The 16,222-nt window shown below is 55.2% G+C and overlaps 1 protein-coding gene across 11 annotated transcripts in view; it reads left to right on the forward strand.

Moving 5' to 3' along the window:
* Nucleotides 1-16,222, forward strand: part of SRCIN1 (SRC kinase signaling inhibitor 1) — a 182,753-nt gene that overhangs the window by 122,321 nt on the left and 44,210 nt on the right. The gene's annotated exons all lie outside the window — the stretch shown is intronic.

The following is a 16,222-nucleotide window of genomic DNA, read 5'->3' on the forward strand; positions in this document are numbered from 1 at the left end:
GCAGAGAAAGGGCTCAGCACAGGTCCCTTTAGTCCTTCCAGGAAAACTCCACTGAGCCCCAGAACTTTTGGAAACTTCAGAAGAAGCAGAATAAAAGTTACTGAAACACCCTGTTGGAATGAGGAGGAGAGAGACAGTGTGCATTGCTGCCCCCTGCTGAGTGCAACTGGACTGTCTCAGCCCTGTGTCATGAGCACTATACTGCTAATAGCAAATGGAGATTCTCCCTTAGCTTAAATGGCAGGGCCCTGTGCTTGCTGGAGCAAGCTGGGTTCTGTCCCACATTCCAAATAGCCACAGCATGCAGCATAACGCCAGCTAGGAAGTCCTGTGTGGGCAGAGATTTGTTCATGGACGGTAGGGGGGTGGGACTCCTGGAAGCATTTCCCATTCCGCTGGGGACTTGAGACGTTTGCCTAACCGCTCCTAGGCACAGCGGTGATATTTACTCATCGGAGACGGGCAAATACCAAGCAGGTTTAGCTCCTGTAATCCTGCCCCTCCTGCTCCCGAATGCAATAAATGTTCATTCCCATGTCCTCCTGCTGGCCTTTTGTCTCAGCTGTGCTGCTCAGGCCTTTGGGGAGACAGGCTTTTATTGCAGGATATTGGGGGGGGGGGGGTTATTATAAGAAGGTGAAGGTGTTTGGGTGCAGCTGTGTGACTTGCGCCCCATCTGCTGGCTTGCCCAGGAATGCTTGGGGGCAGGAGAAATTTCCCCCAGCGCTTGCCAGCCTGTCTGAGGGGGAGGGGCTCATGGCAATTTGGGGCTTTCCTGGGGTGTGGGGGGGGAGGAATCCCCACCAAATAGAGCAGTAAGGTTGGTGTTATGGGTCTCCTGTCCAGGGCCCGACCTAGCACCAGAACAGAGGAAGCCCAGAGGGGACTGTCTATATGAGTGAGGGGGCCAGATCCTCAGTACCCCCTGGGGCCCAACCCCTGGCCATGCTCCAGGGGTGGGTCTGTAAGTGCTCGCCAGCTGAAGTCAGGGGCTGCCCAACCCCCCTCCTGACTTTTTCTCTGGTTTCCAGGCATTCCCCAGTAGGCTGCAGTAATTTTGCTGTTTTGGGGGGCTGAAGCTGTGTGAGGCAGCGTCACTGGAGAGCAGAGAGATTTAATGAGGCCTCAGCTTAACCCAGTTGATGTAGGAACCTGCCAGGGTAAATGTCGACAGGACTGCGGAGGCAGCGGCAGCCGAGACTAACGGCTGAGAAGCCTGAGAGTGAGCTGCAGTCTCCTAGCACTCCTGGTGCTGGCCGCAGACGTGAGCGACCTGGCCAAGTGCACTGGACAATCCCACTGGGCCGGAAGCTATGCCATGGGGAGCATCCTGCCTGCCCCAGCCTTGTGGGATGAGCAGCCTGGGGATGGGGGATGCTCTCATAGCTGTCATCATCACAGAAGAATCCGTGATTCTCGACAGCTCTGCCCCTCCCTCCCCCAGGGATGGGGGTGGGGGGCTGGGGATCCCCCTGTTGGTATGTTGTGCAGTGGGATAGGAGCCCAGATTTGGGGTATCTCCACACACACCAACACGCACATCGCTAGTGACAGGATCTTGTCATGCCCCTGGGCAGGTTAGGGGCCCGTGTCTGTTGGTATCTACTCCCAGTGAATGGGAATCCAGGTCTGTGACTTCCCCCCACCCCACCATGGGGGGCCAGGGTGTCTCCTTTCTGCTGCACGTCCCCCACGAGGCCATCTCCCTGACCACTCTGGAGGAGTCACCAAGCCAGGCTCTGCTCCCTTGGGGACCCCATTCCCCCTCATGTGGCTCATCCCCAGGGGTCAGGAGTGCAGGCCGGGGCATCTCCGCTCCCTGTTCATTCCCCACTGAGGGCACTTGCTGGGCTCATGGGGTGTGAGCTGAGAGATGTCAGGAGCAAAGGGGAAGGCAACCCAATAAAAAGCTGCTGCAGCAGCAGAGGCTGTGCAGCTGGGGGCTCCCAGAGGGGACATATGCCCCTGGATTCAAGGAGAGGGAGTGAGTTGGGAGGAGCAGGGAGCTTTTTTTTTTTAGCAATTATCACTGTGAACTGAGGGTCTCCATCTCGTCTCCATGGCACGGCCAGGCCAGCTCATCTTCATCTTTCTCCTCCTGCCTGTACTTGGCACTGCTTCCCACTTGCCAGATCTGGACTGCGGTAGAGTCAGGAGAGACAGTTCTGCCCCGAGAACCCTCTTTGGGAATGGCCTTGCGATTAGAGGTGGGGGGGTAGCACCCGTGACTCCTCCTTCCAGTCCTTTAGCTGGAGAGGCTGCGGGAGGATGTTGCCTCCCTCTCTGGTCCTGCTGCGGAACGGGGAGATGGCCATCGAACCCGAGTGAGTTTGTCAAACGATTGCCTGGTGACTGAGGCTGGGCCTGCCTGGGAGGCCATGTCGGTCTTGGGGTGGGGGCCCCTCTGCTGCTCTCTGATTAGAGAGGCCCCTGATGGGCTTTTGAAGGGGAATCCCAAAGCATCCTCCCCTGGGAAGGGCAGATGCAAAGATGGCAGCCTGGGAGGCCTGGGGGCTGCAGTGCTGCAGGATTTGATCACATTGCCCTCACCAGCCTGCAGAGCAACCTCCTCCTGAGAAGGCAGGTCGCGATCTGTGGGGATGGAGCTGCTGTCCAGCCCAGAGCTGCCTGCCCGTGGCTGTGAAGGGACCATCTCCAATATGCACTAAGGTGGCAGGAAACCAACTGCTGTCAATATTCATGAGGCTGCAGAGAATCAAGGCTTTTAAATATTCAGCGGGTAGGCAGAGGAGTGAAGGCTGCGGGTACCTGTCAGGCAGGGGATTGGTGCACAGAGGGGAGCTAGCAGCCCCCCATGCTACCTACTTAGAGGGCTCCGGTGGAGCAGGGAGACTAGGATATCCCAAGGCTGGGGTCAAGCTTCTCATTCTTTGGATCTCTCCTGCTATCTCCTTTCTCTCTCTCTCTCGTTCTTTTTCTCTCTCTTTCTCGAGTTTGTCTTTATTTCATTTTCTCTCTTTTCTTTTTTCACTGTTTTTCTTGTTCTTTCTCTTTCCCTTTCATTCATTTTTCTCTCTTTTCTTTCCTGTTCCCTTCCCTCCCTCCCTCTCTTCTACTGCAGAGCTGAGCAGTTTGCCTGTGCACTGGCAGTGATTTGAGTGGACTTCAATGCTACCAGTACCCTTGTTTCAGGGGTAACCTCTTTAATAAATACCTGGTGGGGCCCCTCCCCGGCTGGCGAGTCCCTGCCCAGCTCCCTCTCACAGCTAGCTCCCAGGGACAGCCTGTAAACGTCTGTTAGCCGAGGCCTCTTGCGTTAGTCAAGGGGTCCAGTTTACCCACTAATCCGATTTTTGCATTAATCCAGTTAACATTGAGATCAGACTTAATTCCGGGTTAATCAGGATAATCCTGACAAAAGGTTGAGCATTAGACATTGGATGAATTATTGTGATCCTGAGCAATGCATTTTTAATTCGGCAGCAAGACCCAGCTGGGGGCTAGGAGGTGGGTGAGGCTGTGATCCGGAAGAGGTGAGAAGGGGGAATGTTGAAGCCAAACTGAGAGCTTTAGAAACCACCCATGTGCGGGGGGGACATCTCCTAGGGATCAGCCTGTGTCCCCAAACTAGAATGGGCCCCGAGCAGAACCTCCCTGAACTGCAGGGCTCTTTAGCCTCCCCTGTGCTGCAGCCTGGGGCCCAGCCGGAGACATTGTGGGGGAATCTCTGCCTCCTGATTATTTCTCTGCCCCATTCCTCTTGTGCACTTCCCAGTCCCATTCAGGGCAGGAAGTAATGAGCTGGGCTTGACATTCTCACTTAGTATGCAGTGTGGTAGTGAAGCCATTGCGCATGGTCCACTGAGATCAAACCCAGGCCTTGCCGCACAGAAAAGCACCAGCTGTTCTCACAGGGGCTAAGAGAACATTTGGCTGTGGTGGTGGCTGAGGTTGGGTGTGATGGTGAAATTGCTGCCCCTCCTCCACGAATGTTTTCTACAGCATCTTCTCCCCGAGGGGTCGCCAGTTACTGAGCTGTGGCTACATAGGTACTTTGCTGCACCACAGAGCCTAGTCCCTCAGGCAATAGGGGTAGAGCTCAGGTCCTGCTGCTCCAAATAGGGGTAGAGCTCAGGTCCCAGCCCCCACCTAGCACTTGAGCTAGAGGAGAATTTCTGTTAGCAGTATAGGGTTCATGACACACTGTGGAGAGGTTCCGATTCCAGCCACTGCAGGGCAGTAGTGTGTGTGTGTGTATATACCAACCCCGATTTCAAAGGCATTTATGCTCCGAACTTCCAAAGTTAAGAGTCTAAATACCTTTGAGGCTCTAGGCTGCAGTGGCTCGTTCATGACACTGTGCATGTCCCCACTGAAATGCAGCCACCTCTGGTGTGGGAGTAGCTGGCACAAAGCACACCGCATAAAGGTGCAGAGAGGTTTAGACCACCAGGTTCACTTCTCAATTGCTGGCCTCTCCCAGGGGAACGACTCTCCAGCTCTGGGACATGCGGGGGGAGGGTCGCACCTGCAGTAAATGGCTTGAGAACTCAATGTCCCCTCTCCAGATGTATCCTGACGTCAGTGTTTGAGCAGAGACAGGGAGCTGACTAATGAGATGGCACATCTGGTGCTTAAGCCTCTGGTCCTTGGCTTCCCTTCTGGAGGGGGCATTTCCAGGACAAAACTTGAGCTGCAGATTCCAGCCCAAAGGAGGGGGTGTGCATACGGGGCGACATCCCCAACCTGGTCCCGGGCAGATGCTGCTGTCTAGGAGGGAAATTTGGTTTTGAAAACTGGATGAAAGCCGGGGAACTGTATTCCCTTAGGAGCCGCCGACAGACAGAACTAGTGACATGAGGTGGAGTTAGGGTCTTGAAATCTAGGAGCCTTCCCCACAAGGCTGTTCTCGGCAGGCAGGGGATTTTGAGTATTATAAAAGGAACACTTGGTAGATTCCCATCATTGTAGTGTCTCACTGCACAGCTACACTGCATTGCTGTGCTGCTCTGCCACTCCATGGTGCACTGCTACACTGCCCTGTACTGCCACAGTGTACTGCACTGACATGCCGCACTGCAGCACTGCACCATGTGTGCAACTCTGCTGCACTGCCACAGCTTAGTGTATTCGTGCATTGGCACACCAAAGAGTACTGCTGCACTGCCACACCCATGGTGCTCTGCTGCACTGCACTACCACATCGCAGTGCAGCACCACTGCCACACCACAGTGCTCTCTGCTCCATCGCCTTGCAACACTGCACTGTACTGCAGTGCTGCCGTGCTCTGCAGCACTACACTGCCTCCCCACTAAGCACTGCCTCCCTGCTCAGTATTGCTATGTTGTCACAAAACAGCTCCCCATAGCTGCAAAAATTGGAAACGGTTTTCTGATTGCCACCTCCCCACCTGCCTTTCTCTGCTGAAGGCTTGGAGGCCTTTCCCACAAGCACTGTTGGTGTCTGGCCCCATCTCTATCCCAGAGCACTGGACTGTGATAGGACACTGGGGCAGGAGGTAGGGAGCCTTCTAGTGAAGAGTCTGGGGCACATGGAGAGCCCCAGAAGCCACGATAGGTGTGAGTGGACTGTGCAAAAGGCATCCTGGATCCCAGTATCCGTCACTCTGTGCTGCAAGCCAGGTAAAGCAGGGCTGTGGGCTGGGATTGTCCCTTTGTCATCCTAATACCTGCCAGGCCTTTGCTATATGCTGTCTGCCTCTTGCTTCTCTAACGCTCACAGGAGCTTTTTGAATGCACCAACAAGATTTAGGAGCACATGTTCCAGGGTGAGTCAAGGAGACTTGTGCTCCTAAATCCCGTGGCTGAAGCTGAGACATATGCCCCCCTCCCCGGCCTCCCCACCTACTTCCTGGCAAAAGACCTACTAGCAAAGCAGAGCCAGCCCTGTTGTGAGATCTCCCGTTACTGCGCCTCTCCCAAAACACCTGACTGTGCTGGTGTGCTGTCAAAGCACGTCAATAATGGAGAACAAAATGGTGTTTGTCAGAAGTGAACGAATCCCGTGCAGTGTGTGAGGCTCTGGCCTCGATGTGCCTGCTGCCATTCTGCTGTTCCTTCGCAGCAGGGCCCCCGGCATCAGTGCCTGGTGGTGAGGGGCAGCTCCCCGGGCCAGGCTTATCGTGGGAGTGTGTGCGCGTTGTAGGGCCTAAGGACTTGGCTGACCCTTTAAGTCCCTGCTTTGCTATCCACTCTGTGAGATCTTGGCAGGTTGCTTAGGCCCAGATCCTTAAAGGTATTTAGGCACCTAACCCCCATTTGTCACCTTGGGGAATCTGGGCCTCGGTTTTCCATCTGTAAAATGGGAATAGGGTATTAGTTGTTTTACAATATACTCACAGACCTGTAATAATTGCACATTTTTATTGCTGTTAGATGCATTATGATAGATATTCAGTCATGGATCCGGCTGTCATGGTGCTAGGTGCTGTATAAAGGCACAATAAAAAGCCAGCTCCTGCTCCAGAAACCCAACAATCTAAGCATGAGACAAGAGAGACAGACAGGGGAGTGCAAGGAAACAGTAAGACAAGACTGGTCAGCGTGGCAGGCAGTGCTCTCTGCACCCCAGCAGCCCTGCCAATGGCCAGTGTTTGGGGAGGTGTCGCAGCAAAGGAGAGTTTTGAGAAGGGATTTGAAGGAGGTCCATGAGGTGGCTTTGCAGCTGTTTGGGGGGGGTGACCCCTAAGCCTGAGAGGCCGCAGGGGAGAGAGTGGGGGATGGAGGCGGGGATCACGAGCCCATTGGAGGTGAGCAGCATTGACAGCTTCATAGCAAATGGGAAATGCGACGGGGGGGGCCTTGGAAATCGAGCCCTTCGTGGCCGTATCTGGGATACTGCTACCGCTTTGCCAAGACCTGGACCCCCAAGTCATTTCACACAGTTACCCAAACAGACAGCAGCACCTTGGACTGGGCGGGAGGTTTCCTGTGACATTTCGATGAGGAGGGAGAGAAAAAATGCAAGAGAGGAAACATTAGGGGCAAAATCTTTGTGAGTCCTCCCCCCTCCCCTTTATTTGCAACCAGCATTAGGGGCTGCTTGACATTTTAATTTCGATTGAAAGGGTGGATTTCCTCCAGGTTTTTTTTTTTTTTTTGAACCACCTCTGCTGACAACTTTCTTCACTGCGGATCCTAGCTGGGCTCAAGCTGCCAGCCTAGAGCTGAAAGGCCGCTGAGCCCAGCATCAGCCTCCAGGGCTCCCCAATCTCCCTGCCCCGGGAAATGGACGATAAATTACTAGGTTTGTTCAGGCCACGTCCCAGCTGTGCCGAGATCTCCCAGCTCCGTCACTCCCATCCCGTTGCATTCTCCGCGTTCTGAGTGGCCATGCCTTCAAAGCAAACCATCCCTGGGGGTGAGATTTCACACCACGTCAATATCTCTTTCAAATGGATGAAACCGAATAGCCTCTGGCCTGCTTTGGCTGGAGCAATCGGGGCAGGAGCAGCAGGGGAGTCACAGCTGGAGGGGGGCAGTGTAATGGCTTTTCCAGGTGTCGAGGGGTAGGGTGCCCAGCAGCTGTTTTTTCCATCCCCTTTGTGCTCTGAAATCCTGCTTAAAATGCCACTTAACTAGGAAAAAATATCCAGGCTGGGCGGAAATAAAAGACCTGGCCGTGGGCTCATGGATATTAACCTTCAGCTCTTTCCCTCCTTAAAATGGTTTGCAAATATTGACCGACTAATCCTGCCAGCTCCCCTGTGCATGCCCTAAACCAGCTGGAGTGTAAGTGCCACTGCTGCCCTCTGCAGAATGGTGTCAGAACTGCACAGGTGTGTGTCATAGTCTCCAAGCTGCTACTGGAGAGTCTCCTCCAGCTCAGGCGAGTCGAGGGTCTGTGCTTTTAGCGCAGGAGGATTCAAGTGCTCCCCATGACGTTCCCAGCAGCCATGGGGGGATTGGTGCACTGTTACCATCCTTGTGTTACCAGTGGGAATGACACTCCACGTCGGAGCTGGATTTGGAACTGTGCTCAGATGGCTGGAACGTGCCTGTCTAGCTACGGTAATTATATGGAGCCCCTCACAATCGTTGATCTATTATTTGCCCTCACAACCTCCCTGGGGGGTAGGGCTGGGGTGTGTCCCCATTGGACAGGTGGGGAGCTGAGGTACAGAGAGGCTACGGGCTTGCCTACACTACGGGGACTCTGGCAATAACCCTGCAGTGTAGATACAGCGTGCAGCAGCAGAAGGGGTTTTTCCTTTGCTGGCGGAACTCCGCTTCCCTGAGCAGCAGTATCGTTTGTCCATCGACTGAGCCGCGTCTGCACTGGGGGTTAGGTCAGCTTAGCTGTGCCGGTAGGGTGACCAGATGTCCTGATTTTATAGGGACAGTGCTGATGTTTGGGTCTTTTTCTTATATAGGCTCCTATTATCCCCCACCTCATCCTGATTTTTCACACTTGCTGTCTGGTCACCCGATGTGCCGGTCGGGGGGTGGATTGTTCACACCTCAGAGGGATGTAACTACATCAGTCTAAATGTTAAGTGTAGTCCAAGTTTTAGTCACTAGCCCAAGTTTACCCACCAAGTCAGGGGCAAAGCAGGGAACTAAACCCAGAATCTCCTGAGAGCCAGGCAGGTGCCCTGGCCATCAGGCCATCCTTCCCCTCCCACTCCGGCGCCTTTCCTGTGCTTAATAGGATCATTTTGCTCCTTGGGCACCTTATGGCATGAGCAGAATGCTGCCTGACCTGCGTCAGGACGCAACGGAGGAAAACTCCCATGGGCCAAGCCACTGGGAGAATGGAGCAAGGGATTTCAAAAGCGAACAGGGACCAAAGGAGGGGGAGCCAGGGGGCATTTGATTACCCAATCGAAGTAGGGCAGGCGATCTGGCTGGAAGAGAGCAAAGATGGATTTGGGACAGTGTCTGCTCCTTCTCCGTTTTAACTCCTACGTCTGACGTGCTGAGCTCGAGACCAGGATGTAAATGTTGTTAGTGGTCCAGTGGCACCTGATCCCAACCGAGATCAGGGCTCTGTTGCACAAGGTGCTGTACAGACACACCTCCTCTCCCAAAGAGCTTGTTGTCAGAAGCAACTGCCCAGGTAAGTGGCAGAACTCAGAGCAGAAGGCAGGTCTCCTGTGTCACACTCCAGTGCCTTAGTCACTGGACCACCCAAACCCCCTCCCTGGGTAATGTGCCGGGATCCGTGGCTTCTGGGTGCTAGGCCACAGACCCATCCCTTGAGGTTTAACCACCTACTGAGCTTCCAGCCAGATCTTTTCTCTGAGGCCCTGGAGAGAGGAGCACAGCTGGAGACAGGTCTGTTCTCATCATCTCTAGAAGGGCCCAGTCCTCCAGGGATGCTGAGCTCCTGGGTCTCCTTGCAGGGCCGAGGACGCTCAGAGCCTCACCAGATGGGTGGGGGGCATAGTCAGATGCTGGCTTTGTTGACGGGAAGGGGATTATGGAGAGTTAATCCAGCTCAGTGTCTGACCAGGAGCCGGAAAGTGTTTTTATCTACTTGGGAAATAACTGGTTGTGTGGTGGGGCCTGGCTGGGCCTGCAAAGCATGGACAAAGCAGAGCCCATTTTCGTGGGCTGCTGCCTCCGTCGGGACCCAGGCATTGGAGACACAAATAGTCCCAAAGCTAGATATGTTCGCTGGGCAGCGGCTGATGGAGCAGAGTGGCTGGCTGGACTCATTAAAGGTCTCCATCCGTCCACGCAGGGGCGATTTATTGCCAGCCCAGCTGTCTTGAACGCATTTCAGGCCATTATCTCTGCAAAATGTGACCAAATGGAGCATGAAAAGGGGAGTTTGGGGACGGGCTGCTCCAGTGCTGCGAGCCCCAGCCCCCTGCAGCAGCTGCTCCCATCTCCCCGCTGCTTGGCCCAGGCCCAGCCACTGGATCCAGCTCAGGGGCTTTGCCTGATGCCAGGGGGGTCTTTGGGGGCTCGTCTGTGCTGGATGCAGAGTCAGGTCTGTGTTGCTCCTCACTGCTTTGGGATGGGGGACTCGGGACTAACCATGCGGGGGCTGCTGCTAGGGGCTGGGATCCCAGCGACTCTGCTGTGACTGGCTGGGCTGGGGAAGGATGGGGGCTGAGATTGGGAACCAACGTATGGGGATGTGTGTAAAGGGAGGGTTTTGCACCCTGCTTAGTTTTCCTTTCATTGCTAATTTAATTGTCAACAGCTGTGAAATACAAGTGAAGGCAGTACTTGGCGGGGGGGCAGGGAATCTGGGGGGGATCCCCCCCAACATCCAGCAAAAGCTGGTTCTCCTATACAGACTGTGCTATAGCTACTGGGTGCCCCCAAAACCGTCCTTAGCATCTGCACTGGGAGAACCAGGGATTAGGACAGGCTCATCAGAGGCGAGGTCTGGAGTGCAGATAGTGTGACCAGATGTCATGATTTTATAGAGACAGTCCCGATTTTTGGGTCTTTTTCTTATAGAGGCTCCTAGTACCCCCCACCAATTTTTCACACTTGTTGTCCCGATTTTTCACACTTGTTGTCTGGTCACCCTAAGTGCAGGTGTCGCTGTTTCACCTGTGCTGATATTTTTGCTCCGTCTCTCTGGCACTGTTTGGAGCATTGGCCTTGCTGTCTGCAGTTGGGAAGTGCACGGAAACAGCGAAGCAATGGGACCTCCCAGAAACCATTCATGCCTGGCACCAAAATAGCACCATCCCAGCCAGCTGCTCTGTGACTGTCTGTCTCCTGCCTGACTGCGGGAAGGCAGTCGTTAGCATGGTTGGCATTGATAGTAGGATCCTGGGGCAGCCTGGTTAACCCCTCACTGGGCCGAACAGGGTGTCAGCCCCTCCCCGAGCTCTTGGCCCAGGCTCTTGGCAGGCTCCGTGGCTGAGCATTTCCTTTGTCACCATGCCAGCTAGAGACTGACATTTGGGGGTAAATGAAAACTCAGGTTGTGGAGGACAAGGTGGCTGCTCGGAGAAGTGTCCTCTGTGCAGTACGGGCATGTGCCAGCTGCTCCCAAGCCCTGGCTGGGTCCTTGTTTGACAGGCACAGCCATTGCCAACTGAGTCTGAATTGGGACAGCCTAGGTGCGGGGCGGAGGGGAGGAGCAGGGAATGTCCCTACCCTGGGTGTGTGCCGAAGGGCAGTCCCGCATTTCTTTGCAGGGTGGCATCTGCCCCCAGGGCACGTGCCTCTCCCACTCGCCCTGCAGGGCCAGGCTGGAGCGAGATTGGCTAGAAGATATTAACTGCCAGCAGGCAGTTTGGAACTGACCCGGCGGAGCTAATGGGAGCTGGCAGCCAGCGGTGGGGTGCTGGCAGATCCCCTGGGGGTCGGGATTGCAGTGAGTACAGCACTGGGGGTGGGCTGGCCAGGCGGGCTAACCCTCGGGGGAAGGGTCTCTGTGTGCGCGTGGCAGTGAGGGTGGGACCCTGGCGTGGCACTCGGGCTGGGAGCTCAGAGCCATCTAGCTCTGCTAACCTGTCCCTCTTCATCCCTCTCTCCCGCATCAGCCTCTAAACCTCCTCACTGCTGCCCCCCTACCCAAATCCCTAGCCCCACGCTGCCCCTCATTCACAGAGCAGCTTCCCTCCCAACCCTTCTGCAGCCATCTAGGTGCCGATGCCTCCGCGCCTCCCTGCACCTGTCGCCCAAGTCCCCTGTTTCTCTGACTCACGGGGGCATGTCAAGCTCTTCGGGGCCTGGACTTTGGCTTGGCTGGGTTTGGGGCCAGGTGCGCTTCCCAGCACCCTGGATCTGCGCTACTTCTGGGGCATCAAAGGTGGGCGAGAAGACAGTACCGAAGCAGCGTGGCTGATGAGCCTGATGATCTGTGTCCCTCTATGCTCCCCACCCATCACTTGAGCTGGTGGGACAATCCCACGCCCCACCGACCTCCATTTATCCCCTCCAATTGCACCCGAACTTACAGCCTCCCCCACAAGTCTCCTCCGCCCGTTTGGGGGCCTGTCTCTGTTCCTCCAGCACAGCCTGTTTAACACAACAAAGCTAGCAAGGGCCATATCAGCCATATCAGCCCTGGCAGAGGGGAGGAGGGCAGGGAGGTAGGAAAAGGGTGCGGGGGGGGGGACGAAGGAGGAGAGAGAGGCAGCCTTATCTAGCCAGGCAGAGAGAATGAAGTTGTTTCTTAGCAGACAGTAGAGAATTGTTGGAGGTTTTGGAAGCTGAGTGAATTGCTTAATTGTATCTTTTTTTAACTCTGGGAAGAAGCAAAAAAGACACAAGCGACCCCGTCTCCCCTTTGCATAAGGGGCTTAAACAGCGGGTTGAAGCCAGCAGTCTGCAGGAGACCAGCGGTGGGAGAATTCTGTCTTTCTCGCCACCCTCCAAAGGCCAGGTGTGTGGGGGAGAGCATTGCCGGTGTATTACACAGGTCTTTTGGTAACTAGTTTCCCTGGGAGAGGAACAGCCAAGGACTGCTCTACCCTTGGAAATTTCCCAAACTAGCTATTTTTAGAATAATTATTTTATCTTGGTAAATTTCCACTTGCTGCTCTGCTACCCCCTAGCCTCCAGTAAGTGAGCTGAACCTGGAAAGGAAGGTGAGTCCAGTGGTTATAGTGACCCCTGGGAACTCTGAAGACCCATGAGCAAGGCCCTACTCTGCCACAGACTTCCTGTGCAGCCTTGGGTGAGTCATTTAGTCTCTCTCAGCCTCAGTTCCCCACCTGGGAGATGAAGATGATAATATCTCTGTTGCTCGCAAGGATGTAGTGAGTGCATTCAGATAGTGTGCATGTAACCAGATAGAGCTTGTGCATTCTCTGTACAGACTACACACCTTTGTATTACAAGGAGTAGCATGGGGCACCCCTGTTTCCTGATGTCCGCCCTCTAATGCCAACTTCCAAGAAAATTCCCCTGTGTGGTTAGACTGCGGAACTCACTGCCACACGATCCAGTTGAGGCCAAGAATGTAGCAAGGTTCCAAGAGCGCCTGGATAACCAGCATCGGCAGAGTTACGATTGTTAATGCAGAAAGAAGAAATTAAAGCTCATGCTTCAGGACTTGAGACAATCTCTGTTAGGGATCAGAAGGAGGCCTGTGTAAGGGGCAGATTATCCCACCTCTGCGCACGGTGGGGTTCTTACCCCTTCCTCTGAAGTAGCTGGTTCTGCTCGCTCTGGGAGACAGGGTTACTTCAGCTCTCCATATGCCTCGGTTTCCCTTTCATGTAAAATGGGGAGAACACCTATTTAATTACAGAGTGCTTTGAGATCCTTGGGTGATGGGCAGCTCTTAGATCCCTTGTTCCCCCTTCTCTGACAGCCTGGAGATTGGAAAGAGAGGGACTGGAGGTCTGGGCCGGGGTGATGGTACTGGAGTGAGTTACATTTTGCTCCCCACCCATTATCCCGGCCTTGCAGCTTCTGGTGCCCAGTGAGGGGTCAGAGATGGCAGCGAGGGGGCCCGGGAGTCGCCCTTCAACTGTGCTGCAGCTGCCACGGCAGCTGATGGCTCCAAGTGCCAGGGCAGTGTGTGTGAGTGTCCTACTCCTGCTCCTCCAATGAACAGCAAAGTAAGGTCACCGGGCCCCACCTGCAGACTCTCCCAGCAGCTGCAGGCTGTGGGGTGGGACTCCCGTCCATTTGTCCACCCAGTTCCTGGTGGATCTTTGCACAGTGACTGACTCTCTGCCCCCCCCAGAGGAAAATCCAAGCCAGGGACACATGAGCGACACCAGGGCCAGGCACACCGGGCTGCTGCTCGGCCCTGCACGTCTCAGCCCATCTGTCCCTCTCCCTCTGGGACCATCACTCCAGGGAAATCCGTCCTGGCTGGTGCAGCTGTGAGATCTGCTGACCAAGGAGGAGCAGGCTGGGAAATGGCCATTCTTCCCTTTTGGGGGGTCAGACTGCAGGGGGGAAGGTGCTGGGCTGGCTCCCCAGTCGCCTGTCCCAGACAGCACAGCAGGGGTCAGCCCTGGCTGGCCACAGCTCCCCTTTTGTGCCCTGCCTGGGCCTCTCTTCTCCAGGTTCCCACCCTCAGCTCACCGGGGTGGATTCACCCTGCTGCCCTTGCTGCCTTCCTGGCTTCAGGAACCCTTTCCTCCCTGCTCCTCTTGTGTCCCTTCACAGCTTCCCTGGCACTTCCTTCCTCTCTCCTTCCCGCACCCGCCCTGCAGCCCCGGGGCCCAGAGGGCACTGGATCAGTCCTGACTCCTTGCTGGGGGAGGACTGAGGAGCCGGCATGTGTGTTTTCTCTGCTGTCACAGGCAATAATCTCCCTGACCTTGGTGCCTCCGCCAGAGATCCCCTGCCAGCAGCGCAGCCCCCCAGCATCAGACCCTCCCCAACAGCAGCTGACTGGTGGCCTGAACCGAACAGGCCATGGTTTTGCTTAGAGACAATTCTGTGCCCTGCCCTTCCTTGTCCACTCTTTAGCGAGATGCTTCTCAAATGCAGAAGGATGTGCCACCTTTGTTGTGGTGGTGGGGTGCCAGGCAGTGCCAGTGTCCCAGTTTGCAAAGGGTTAATCGGACGGCTATTCCCATTCCCATGAGATCACAGTATGGCAGGCAGCTCGAAGCCTGGCCAGCCCGGGCTCTGGGCTGTGCAGCAAATGAAAGGCAAGACGCTGCCTCCTTTGCTTTCTGTACAGGGCTCTTGAATTAAAATCGCCGCCGCAGCCCCTGCCATCCCCAGAGTGTGTCACTCACGGCACATCATCGCTGGGGCATAACGCACCCTCAGCGCAAACACAGAGCCGTGCCCACCACCCCTTGGCTGGGGGGATGCAATGGGACCTATTAGCCCTGGGTAGAATGCATGCATCAGCCCCCGCAGATCACTGGGACAGAAAACCGAGGGGTACTGGACCGCTTGCTGTCACAGGGGCTGGCTCACAGACAGGATCAGCACCACAAGTCAGCCTGGACTCTCCGAAGGACTCAGCCTGTCGGCTGCTGAAAATGTCATGGGGGAGCTGCAGGGAGGCCAGGGTATTCACAGGTGTTTAGGTTCCTGACTCCCATTGATTTCAGTTGCTTTATAAATCTGACCCTGGCTGGGGGTGCTGAGCTCCTGAAAACCTGCCCCCCAACATGAGGCCACTTAAATCCCACTTAACTCTTCAGATCTGAAGTGGGAGGTAACTGACGCCCAAGCCTTGTGCATGGGGGTGAATTTCATCCCAAACTCCCACAGCACTTTTTGGTGTACCTAGTGCCCTGATTTCTGCACAGGGAATTGAATTCTCTCAGCCGACATTCCCCCACCCCCACCTCCCGCAGTTCACACCGCACCCTGAATCACAACCTAGGGTGCAGAAGCTGCCGTGGCCAGCCGGCAAAGTGACTGGCAGCGTGTGCTCCTATGTGAGTGCATGCACATAAGGATAAATAACCCCACTGCTTTGTTAGCACAGCTGGAGGCAGCTTTGAAATGTGCTAGGCAGGTAGATAAGCTTTTCCCTGGCCTTCGGGAGGAAAGGCGCTTGATAAATAGAAGGGTGTGATGATCATTACACCATGTTCAGCACTTGACAGGCGACCCTTTTGTGTCTCACCGCTCTGGGATCACACGTGATATAGAAGTGCTGTAATAATTGTGTCACGCTTTTACATGGTGCTCTTCGTCAGGCAGGGGCTTGAAGCAGGACTCACCCAGAGAGGGCCTCTGGCCTGCATCAGACCAAATGAGCATGATGGCTCCTTTTGGGGTCACCGGAAATAGATCTCAAAGCACTTTGCAGGTGAGGAAACTGAGGCACCGGACGGTGCAGTGATTTACCTAAGGTCGCCCGGCAGAGATGGGAATAAAGTGTTCGATCCACTAGGCCACACTCCCTCTACTGCAGTGTATTGTTTTTCTAGCGTGAAAGCTTCTGCTCCTGGTATATATCACCCCCCTGCACGACAGCTGAAGCCTGATCCCCCGAGGTAGAACAGTGCCCGGAATGGCCCCAGTCTCTGGGGGGTGCTGTGACTTTTTCCCCTTCCTGCCCCCAGCGAGTCAGCACTGTCCTGCTGAGGGCAAGGTGCCGGGTGCCATGAGCAGGGGGATCAGCACAGTTCCCCAAGGGAGCTTTGCGGACTGCCCCGAATGACTGGCACCCATTTGCCCCGCTGCTCCAGAGGGCAGTACACTGGCACAAGTCGGCTGTTTACAGAGCGAGCTGCTCCCCTGCGACAGCTCTGCGCTGCTGCCACGCACGCTCTCAGAGAGTCCGAAGCCGGTTCTGACAAGTCTTGGTTATGACCCAGTCAGGGCCTGATCCAGCCCTCAGCCGTGTACCTGGGAGCTTTACTGTTAATTTCACTGGGGGGCACAATCA

This window comes from Chelonoidis abingdonii, chromosome 21 (genome assembly GCF_003597395.2).
Source record: "Chelonoidis abingdonii isolate Lonesome George chromosome 21, CheloAbing_2.0, whole genome shotgun sequence".
Lineage (NCBI taxonomy): Eukaryota > Metazoa > Chordata > Testudines > Testudinidae > Chelonoidis > Chelonoidis abingdonii.